We start from the raw sequence: 11,426 nt of genomic DNA on the forward strand, positions 1-11,426 counted from the left end.
ATATTTAGAATTTTATTTACAGAAAATTAACAAAATGTTATGAACATAATTTTGTTGGTAGTGAGCAGGAGCAAGAGTGGATTGACATGTCATTTGGCATGTTATATATATATATATTTACTTAAGATTTATTTATTTGAAAGTCAGAGTTACACAGAGAGAAAAGGAGGGGCAGAGAGACAGGTCGTCTATCTGCTGCTTTACTCCCCAGTTGACCGCAAGGGCAGGAGCTGCAATGATCCGAAGCCAGGAGCAAGGATCTTCCTCCAGGTCTTCCCATGTGGGTGCAGGGGCCCAAGGACTTGGGCCATCTTCTGCTTTCCCAGGCCATGGCAGAGAGCTGGATTGGAAGTGGAGCAGAGAGGAGTTGAACCGGCGCCCATATGGGATGCCAGCAGTGAAGGCAAGGTGGTGGCTTTACCCACTATGCCACAGCACCAGCCCCCGCTATTCAGTTCACAAATGGCTACAACAGCTGGAGCTGAGCCGATCTGAAGCCAGGAGCCAGGCTGTTCCTCCAAGTCTCCTACACAGGTGCAGGGACCCAAGCAGTTGGGCCATCTTCTGCTGCTTTCCCAGGCCACAGCAGAGAGATGCATAAGAAGAAGAGCAGCTGGACTTGAACCGGAGCCCATACGGGGTGCCGGTGCCACAGGCGGAGAATTAACCTACTGCGCCACAGCACTGGTCCCTACAATATATTTTAAATACAGTTATTAGGCTATCTTTACCCATTAGCTCTTTACATTCCAATTTTTAACAAATCTAGAAGAAAAGCAGTAAACATGAAACAAAATTTCTAAATATTTAAAATTATGCAGTGTTCTACAGATATTACTTCAAGTTAAAAAAACTATCTGCAAATTAAATTACTTTTCCATTACAATTGCTAAATATAAAAGAGTTAAGTACCATATGGAGCTCAAAACACATACATAAATTTTAAAAGGAAAATATTACATTAGCAATATCAGAAATTAACAAAACATTTTCTGAAGAATACTGCATGATATAAAGTACATTAAATGTTTTATAAGTCTAGGATATTTTTATTTGCATTTTTGCTTATACATTTAAAACACAAAAGCACTAAAAAAGGATCATTAAACAATGAATAATGGGTGGCAACATGTACCATTTAAGGAGAATAGGAAGATGGACTATGTGTTTCCACTTGCAAATAATGTTCTTTATACAAATGGCCCTGTGTTTCTGTTATCCTTGAATGACAAGATTCCTTACTGTATGAAAGAGACCATTCTATGGAAGGCTTCTGATCTTATTTGGGTTGGATCTTCTGGATGTCTCAAGGCAATTCCATCAGGCAACAGCAGTTCAGTATGAGGAGGCCAAAAGGAATCACCAGTTATGATATATGGATCATGTAGAACATCAAATAATCTGTTTATAAGAGTCTGTAATATCTCATGCAGTGTTATCAGCTGTGCAGTTGATTCTTGAATGCTTTTTCTTTTTAACACTTCCATCAGGCAGAGAAGTGGTCTTCTAGAAAGTCTCCCAAGGCAATCAAGAGTTTCTTTTTTTTAATATATTAAGCATTTTAGTTTTCAGCTCATTAAAGTCTTTTTTTTTTAGAGATTTATTTTATTTATTTGAAAGAGTTACAGAGAGAGGTAGAGACAGAGAGAGAGGTCTTCCATCCACTGGTTCACTCCTCAGATGGCTGTCATGGCCGGAGCTGAGCCCATCCAAAGCCAGGAGCCAGGAGCTTCTTCCGGGTCTCCCACATGGGTGCAGGGGCCCAAGCACTTAGGCCATCTTCTACTGCTTTCCCAGGCCATAGCAGAGAGCTGGATCAGAAGTGGAGTAGCCGGGTCTCGAACTGGCGCCCATATGGGATGCCGGCAGTTCAGGCCAGGGCGTTAACCTGCTGCGCCACAGCGCTGGCCCCTAAAGATTCTTGATTTAGAAAATGCCACAACCTGATTTTTCAGTTCACTGTGTAGTACATTAAGAGATTCCATTATCTGTTGCTAGTCATCCAAGCACTGTTGCTCTCTTTGGAAGTCTTCCTTTAACTTTTCATTCTTTGCCTGAATAGTAGATGGCACTATCTCAAGATCATGCTGCGGTTTTTGGAACTCTTTTCCCAGTGTTACCAGAACATCTTCACTGAGGGGAGCTATTTCAGGTGTTTCTTTGTGCCAGTGACTGAGTCCAGCGGTCAAACATTTCATAATTATAGTGAAAGCTGAGCATTTGAATCAGTGAATGTCTCAGCTCTAATGAGGGATCATTTATTCTGACATCCTTCCATATCTTTTCACATTTCTTCACATTCTTTAATAAGTTATTCTTCAGTACCTGTAACAACTTCCACATCTATGGCACTCTCTGGATCTAGATCTTGCTGATTCACTGACAAGTGCTTTGTGATTTTTTTTAACTTTCAGTATCAAAAGGAAAATTGATTAGACCTCTGTGCCTCAGTTTCCCCTACCACTACAAGGCCAAGTCTTTAGGTCTCTGCAGCTGTCACATGACTTGAATTTATTAAAAGGATTATAATGCGTATTAAAAAGATTTTTTAATAAAAAGAATTATAAGAAAAAATACTTATTGGTTAAATCTCAGTTGGCAAGGAGATACTATCAATCAAAACACCTCTTTTCTAAGTTTCCTGGTAAGGATCAGAGACTCCAAACTTCAGAAAATCACGGAGCTGTCAGGAGCAGCTCATCAAAGTCGCTTTACAGATCAGGAAGGCTGTGGCTCAGAGATGGTGTGACTTGTGCAAGATCACACTACGTAAGGGCAGGCATTGGTTAACACAAGCTAGTCGTTAAGGCTTAAAGAAAACATCAGGGAAGATTCTTGTCTCAGCTCAGTTCTTGTAATACATTACCTTCCTCTTCGGCAGAATGAGAAGAGTGGCTACATTTAATTCTCAAACTGAACATTTCGCAAAATCTGATGCATTTTATACAATAAAGACATTACTCTCATCTGCAAATGATTAGAAATGTGATTAGTCTCAATTATTCCCATAGCTTTCAGCCGTAACTGCTTCTCCCTCACTGTAAAGGCAGAGCCAGCCCAGTCTGAGTTTCTGCTCCTTGGACAGTTCTCCCAGAGACACACCAGGGAGGCGGGCGGCCAAGAACGGTTGTAAATGGGGATGAAAGAAACACAGAACAAAGGAAAAACTCTGAGAACACAGATGAGCATTTTAAAAGTCATCAACTTTTGCAACTATCTGGATCTAAGACCAACACAGAGCAGGGGCTTCTCCTGTTTGCTGTTTCTGCAGGATCCTGCTGCTTGCTTTTGAGGCCTCAGAGCCTTCTACTAAATCCGCATCAGCTTCACACTGACCCTAACTACCCACCTGCCTCCTCCCTGCAGCCTCATCCGCAGTCAGGCTGGAGCCCTGCGGTGACTACAACACGACACAACACCTGCGACTGGAACCCGTCCCTGACTTCGCGTGCGGCCAAGGACTGGCTTTCGAGGGCCACGACAATGGCACTGAAGCTTCTGCTGTCTTTGCCCGAGTCAGTCAGGAGCTCAGCCAAAGTGGTTGTTTGGTGTCACAGGGCAAAACAGTTAGATGACTGACTTTTTCCCTTCCCTGTTCTGTTGACATTGCTTCAGATTCTAATCTGGTGGCACATTTTATGGAGGCCTTGCTGCAGCGAGTGTCTTTTTTTTTTTTAAAACCATTTAAGGGGCTATTATTTTTACTATGTAAATTCCCCAATACCCAGTACAGCACATGGCACAGTGAATATAATTGTAATTTAATAAAAGGTGAAACTGAAGCCCAGAGAGTTTGATTCGCTCTGGGTCTCACAGCTTGCTGCCCGTCTCTCCTATGATGCAGCCTGGCTCCTGCTCCCTTAGAATCTCTTTTCCAGCAATGTAAGTTTTCTGGAGAGAAAACTGTAGAGGTTAGGATTTTAGAATTGTTAATACATCCACGTGTGCAGGTACTACAAAAAGTTCACAAAAAGCAGAATTAAAAGATAAGTTCATTTTGGTGCAAAAAGTTTTTGAGATGCATGCACAGGCTTCTCCTAGTGTGAATTTTCCATGAGCCTTTTGAAGACCTCTTGTGTGTATGAGAAATCCAACTTTCAATAAAGTAAATGCTGTGTAAGTTGTAAATACATTTTGATGAGGAAATGGGTTCACATGTGAGTTGCGAGGATCGATTCAGAGAATTGAAATCTGCTTTAAAACAATTCACAGACATGCAGTGTCATTATGGAAAGACTCATATTAAAGCAAACCTAATCATTCAAGAATTGAAAGCATTACTTCTAAAATTTCACTGTGGAAATTTTGAAACATGTACAGAAGTAGAGAGAAGAGTATAATAAACCCACAATTGTAGTTCAACATATACAGCATATGGGTGATCTTTGATCTATTCACTCTGCTTCCTGAACCCCTTCCTTGAATTATTTTGAAGTAAATCCCAGATATTATATAATTTTATCCATAAATATTTCAGTGTACCTCTTTAAAAGATAAGAGACTTTTTTTCTGAAGTAACAACAGCATTATGTTACTTTAAAACATTAATAGAAATGTCTTAATGTCATTCAATAATCCAGTTAGTGTTGAAATTTTTCTCTGAGTGCCTCAAAAATGTCTTTCAACAGTTGAGTTGTTTAAACCCTAATCTAAACCAGATCCACATCGAACTTGGCTGGTAGATTTTGAAATCTCTTTTAATCTGTAGCATTTATGGCAAGAAAATACTTAAATATTTGTTCCTTGAAGAATAGTTTAGAATTCAAGAGAATAGTTTCCTATATATTTAGATCATACTTGATTGAATCTGAAGCAGCATTAATTTTAAGAGGCATTTATTTAAAATGTTGAAAATTATGACTAGATGCCACTAATAAGACATATTCGATTACAAAGACAATAAAAATGGGGAAAATACTCATCTTTTTAAAAAAGATTTTTTTTAAAAGATTTATTTATTTATTTGAAAGTCAGAGTTGCACAGAGAGAGAAGAGGCAGAGTGAGAGAGAGAGAGAGAGAGAGAGTTCTTCCATCTGCTGGTTCACTCCCCAGATGGCCGCAATGGCTGGAACTGTGCTGAACTGAAGCCAGAAGCCAGGAGCTTCCTCTGGGTCTCTCATATGGGTGCAGACGCCCAAGGACTTGGACCAGCTTCTACTGCTTTCCCAGGTCATAGGAGAAAGCTGGATCAGAAGTGGAGCATCCAGTCTGAAACTGGCGCCCATACGGGATGTCAGAGCTTCAGGCAAGGGCATTAACCCTCTGTGCCACAGCGCTGGTCCCTAAAAAAGATTTTTTAAAATTTTATTTGAAAAGCAGTTATAGAGAGAAAGGGAGAGATAAAAAGAGAGAAATCTTCTATCTGTTGGTTCACTCACCAAATGGCCCCCACAGCTGGGGCTGCACCAGGCAGAAGCCAGGAACCAGGAGCTTCTTCTAGGTCTCCTACATGGGTGCAGGGACCCAAGAACTTGGACCATCTTCTGCTGCTTTCCCAGGCCATATCAGAGGGCTGGATAGGAAATAGAGCAGCTGGGACTCGAACCCATATGGGATGCCGGTGTTGCAGGCAGTGGCTTAACTTGCTATGCCACAATGCCGGCCCCAAATGTGCATCTTAAAATCAATGAAATACTGTAGTTGGAACATAGCAAACTCAATATATTTACTTCAAAATAGGGTATGCTAATAGTATGTAGGCTGTGTGAAAATTTCAAATATAAGAAGAGTTAGCCTATCCCATTGTGGGTACAAAACACTGAACAATGATTTTCCTCACTTGTTTTCATGGCCTGTGATGAGCTTTTGTCCTTTTCAAGTTTTGTATATAACCTCAAGGTCTTAGATGTTTATAGCACATTTAATACATATCAATATTAGTTTTTTGAACAATTTATGGCCTCTGAGAAGGCAATGAAATGCCTACATCATTAAAAAAATTGTTTTACATTTACTTGAATGGCAGATAGGGAGAGAGAAAGAGAGACACAGCTGAACAGAGGTATCTCATCTGCTAATCACTCATCGAATGCCCACCACAGCTGGGGTTAGGTCAGATTGAAGCCAGGAGTTAGGACCTCAATCTAGGTCTTCTATGTGGGTGGCAGGGATACAACTACTTGAGCCATTACTTGCTGCCTACAAGGGTGTGCATTAGCAGGAAGCTAAGATCCAGAGGGTAGCCAGAACTCAAATCCGGTCACTCCTGAATGGAACTTTGGACCTACACTAAATACTCACTCCTTCTGTTGTTCTTTTGTTAACTTTTCCTCCCCTTTACATTGCACTGATTTTAGAGTGAAGGGTGAGTCCAATTTGAAAAATATGTATTTACAATTCCAATAAGAACCTTTTTCCCTCTCTTCCTTATTTTCTTCCTTTTAAAGATTTATTTTATTTATTTGAAAGGTAGAGTTAGAGAGAGAAAGAAAAAGAGATATCTTCCATCCACTGGTTCACTCCCCAAAAATGGCTGTAACCACCATAGCTGGGCCAGGCCCAAGCCAGAAACCTGGAACACCATCTGGATCTCCCACATGGGTGGCAGGGATCCAAATACTTGGACCATCTTATGCTGCTTTCCAGATTAGCAGGGAGCTGGATCAGAAGTGGAGCAGCTGGGATTTGAACTGGTGCTCATATGGGATGCTGGTGTCACAGGCAGTGGCTGAACGCACTGTGTCACAAAGCCAGCCCATAATAATCTTTACAGAAGTTGATGACACCGGGGGAAAAATGAGTCTTCCACAATTTTATTTGGTATTTATTATATATTATTTGTTTGGTATTTATTATTCCTCAAATTTATATGGTAGATTTGGTTTTTATTTATTAGAGACGTTGCCATTACAGATTAGTTCCTGATAAATTAAGTGTCCACTTCAGAGAAGTTGGGATTCTACTTGTACTATCCTTGTTAACATAGCCTCTTTTTTTTTTTTTTTTTTGACAGGCAGAGTGGACAGTGAGAGAGAGAGACAGAGAGAAAGGTCTTCCTTTTCTATTGGTCACCCCTCAATGGCCGCTGCGGCCTGCGCATCACGCTGATCTGAAGCCAGGAGCCAGGTGCTTCTCCTGGTTTCCCATGTGGGTGCAGGGCCCAGGGACTTGGGCCATCCTCCACTGCACTCCCTGGCCACAGCAGAGAGCTGGACTGGAAGAGGAGCAACCGGGACAGAATCCGGCACCCCAATAGGGACTAGAACCTGGGGTGCCAGCGCCACAGGCGGAAGATTAGCCTACTGAGCCGTGGCGCTGCCTAACTTAGCCTCTTGATAAGGAAGGGCTGGGGATCCCAAGGTGCGCAACTGAATCACAGGTCCTAGGGTGGAGAAAAACAAGCTCTAAACATTTTTGCCTCAGGTCATCAGCAAATTTTGAAAGTCAAAAAACTTCGATTTCTCCCTGGAGAGTTTCCAGCCCTTGACTACAAGAATTTTGCTTCTAGCTATCTGTGCTTTTCAGAAGGAACTGGGTTACATATTTACCAGACCTGAAGCTGTCCAAAGGCAATTGATTCTCTGAAACCTTGGATACAGAATTTTAAATGTTTATCATTCATTTATTTATTGTTATTTTCTAGAGACAGAAACCTTTCGTCCACTGGTTCACTTCTCAAATGCACACAACAGCCAGAGCCTGGCCAAGCTGAAACCAGGAGCCCAGAACTCCATCTGGGTATCCCATATGGGTGGCAGAACCTAAGTACATGAGCCATTGCCTACTGTCTATCCAGGGTAGGCATTAGCAGGAAGCTGGGATGGGAAGTGGAGCCAGGACTCAAACCCAGGCACTCTGATGTGAGATGCAGGTGTCCTAAGTGGCTTAACCACTACACCAAATGCCTGCTCCTTGGAATTAAACAACAAGAAGAAGCCATAAGAGTATACAATAGGATGACTATGAATAATGTTAATGTACTCCGTATTTCTAAGACGACCTAGAAGATAGAATTTTGAATGCTTTCACCATAAAGAAATGTTAAATGTTTCAAGACACACACATATATACATATATATGTACCTTGATTGCATATTGTACAATGTACACATGTATCAAAACATGTGGTACTCATAAATAAGTACAATTTTTATGTCTGTTAAAATTTATTAATGAAAAAGTATAAATGTGCAGATCAATTCTTGCTGGGTATATGTCCTCTGAGATACAGAAATAGGCTTGTTCTTGAATTAGCTTTCAAAGTAGCCACAAAATTCCAAAATAGAAGTGGGTAATTTGAGGGTTCCAGGTAAATCTGAAATTCATTATCGCTCTTCTGTTTTTGCTTGACTATTGAGAGGAACAAAGTCTTTGAATTTCAGCATAAGAACTCAAAGATTATTAATTGGCTTTTCTTTCCACCACTGGAGTTAAGTTTCAACGATAGGCCTTATTTGGAGTACCCCTCTGAACTTTCCTACTTTTCTTAAGAAACAAAAGACCAAGAGAACTTAAGTGTAGTTTGCTGTTTTTAGTAGCATGGTATCCTGAGAATTTATACAAGCTGTTTGAGGTTGAACTTTGCTACTTACCAGTGAGAATTGTTGGTTAAAGGGAAAAAAAATCAGAAGTAATATATATAAAATTCAATGACTGCATGTGACTGGGGAGCATTAGAAATCTAAGCTAAGCACTACAAACTGGAAATAAATTTAAAATGGGACAATTACTCATAACATTCAGAATGAGAAAAAGTAGCAGTGGCCAATGTATTTTCTTAGTAAATTCAGCAATGAATACTATTCTTTATCATAGTAATGAAGTTATTTTTTAAAAAAGATTTATTTGAAAGAAAAAGAGCGATATCTTCCATCAACGCATTAACTCCCCAAATGGCTGTAACAGGGCTGGGCCAGGTCGAAGCCAGGAACCTGGAACTACACCTGGATCTTCCCCATGGAGATACTTCTGAGTATTGGGCCATCTTCTGCTGCTTTCCCAGGTGCATTAGCAGGGAGTTGGACTGGAGGTGGAGCACATAAAACCCAGCACATATACAAGATGCTGGCATTTCAGGTGGCAACTTAACCCACAGCACTGGCCCCAAAATAAAGTTGTGATCTTAAACTGTTAATTAAAAAAAACTTGAGACCAGATATTGTCCTGTCAGTTAAGCCACTGTTTGGTACAGCTGTGTCCCATATTCGAGTGCCTGGGTTCAATTCCCAGCTCCTACTCCTGATTCTGGCTTTCTGTTAATGTTCACCCTGAGAGGCAGCAGGTGGTTGCTCAAGGTAGTTCAGTTCTTGCCATCCAAATGAGAAACCTAATTGAGTTCCTGACTCCTGGCTTCAGTCCTGGCTATTGCAGGCATTTGGAGAGTGAATGAGTTTCTGGGAACCCTCTCTGCCCATCTGTCTCTGTCTATATGTTGCTGTTTCTCTCCCTCTCTCTTACTACCTCTCAAAAAGCATATTTTTTCTTTCTTTCTATTTTATTTATTTCTTTGAGAGGTAGACTTACAGAGAGAAAGGTCTTTCATCTGCTGGCTCACTCCCCAAATGGCCACACAAGTGTCAGAGCTAGGCCAGGCTGAAGGCAGGAGCCAGGAGCTTCTTCCTGGTCTCCCACATCGGTGCAGGGGCCCAGGCATTTGAGCCATCCTCTGCTGCCTTCCCAGGCCATAAGCAGAGAGCTGGATCAGAAGAGGAGCACCTGGGACACGGGACATGGGTGCCCATATAGGATGCCGAGGCAGCAAGCGGAGGCTCAGCCTACTACACCATAGGACCGGCCCCAGGAAGCATTTTTTTTTTTCCTATTAGCCCAGAGTAAGTCATCCATTCAGCAGGGGACAGCAAAATTGTTCACAGAACAATCAATTACATTCATATTCTTTTATTTGTTGCTATTTGAAGATTATATATTTATTTCTTTGAGAGGTAGAGTTACAGAGAGAGAGAGGGAGAGACAGAGAGAAAGGTCTTCTGTCCACTGGTTCACTCCCCAAATAGCTGCAATGGCTCGAGCTGCGCCAATCCAAAGCCAGGAGCCAGGAGCTTCTTCCAGGTCTCCCACAAGGGTGCAGGGGCCCAAGGACTTGGGCCATCTTCTACTGCTTTTCCAGACCATAGCAGAGAGCTGGATCAGAAGTGGAGCAGCTGGGACTCAAACCGGCGCCCATATGAGATGCCTGAGCAGCAAGCAGAGGATTAACCTACTACACCACAGTGCTGGACCCTATTTGTTGCTATTTGTAAACTTACGTTGACCTATGGAGCTAGAAGTGAACTTCTTAAGGAAAAGTTTTATTGAAATATTTCATGTGCAGAAAGGTAAACAAATAATAACTATTCAGTACAATTTTATAAAGCGAGCACCACAGGCAACCACCCCTCAGATCAAGAAGTGATCATTACGAACACTCTAGCCTACTATTCTCACTTCTTTCACCATAGATAGTATTGCCTGGTTTTGATATGGCATAACTAAAGTGTCCCTGCAAAGTGACTCTATCTCTTTAACTCTCAGCCAGATACACCCACCCTCCCAGGATGCACCTATCACATCCAGGGACGGGGGTCAGCTAAAATCCTCCCCCTTCGTTTGCATATAATAAGATAATATTTTATATTATTTATCAAAATGAAAAGAGGTGGAAGGCAGGAAAGAGCCAATTTAGCTCTACAGACCTCATGTAGAGGCCCGCGGAGGGTGGTTTGAGCTCTTTGTGCTTTGTGCAGGGCGTGGATGCCCTCTCCCGCTCTCCGAGTGACCTTCCCAATTATAGGTACCATTAGGGGTTTTTCCTCCCTCTTGTTTACATGCAACTCTTTGGCCCACTCTTGTCGTATATTTCTCAGTGTGGGGTGGCCCACACTCCACTCGTGAATGCACGTTTATTCCCTCACTGATACATACATAAATTCTGTTCCTATTTGCACATGACATCAGTCCTTTTTATTTCTATCTCTGTGGGAGACGGCAACCTCGATCTAAAATGAATATATACGTTGCCCACATCAGTTTGATCTTTATTAAGACAGAATCAAGAACTTGTTTTCTTTTGAATCTGACTCTGACCCAGCATTAATGTTTGTGAAAATCACACCTAATATTTCAGGTAGCAGTATGTTGACCATTCTCACTGCTGTATAGTATTCCTCTATGAGAATGCAATAACATTTATCCAGTTATCAGATCTCTACCTATCAAATGTTGATGGACATTGGAATTGTTTGAATTTTGAACTATTGTGAATAAATCTTCTATGGACATTTCTATGTGACTTTGCATAAAGTATATGGGAAAATGTATATGGGTTAAATGTAATTCAGTGTCATTTTATATGTGGTACTGGTGCAAATGGTGATTTTAGCATCCACCGGGATGAGGATACCAAGGGACAATTACACTATCCAACCGTTTTTCAAAATTGTACAAATCTGCAGTTCCACCAGCAGTGTAGGAAAGTTCAAATTGCTCC

General features: G+C 41.4%; 1 pseudogene; it reads right to left on the reverse strand.

Moving 5' to 3' along the window:
* Nucleotides 1–1,238: 1,238 nt before the first annotated feature.
* LOC100348303 (centromere protein K pseudogene) lies at nt 1,239–10,737 on the reverse strand (annotated as a pseudogene).
* Nucleotides 10,738–11,426: the final 689 nt, after the last annotated feature.

This window comes from Oryctolagus cuniculus, chromosome 6 (assembly GCF_964237555.1).
Source record: "Oryctolagus cuniculus chromosome 6, mOryCun1.1, whole genome shotgun sequence".
Classification (NCBI taxonomy): domain Eukaryota; kingdom Metazoa; phylum Chordata; class Mammalia; order Lagomorpha; family Leporidae; genus Oryctolagus; species Oryctolagus cuniculus.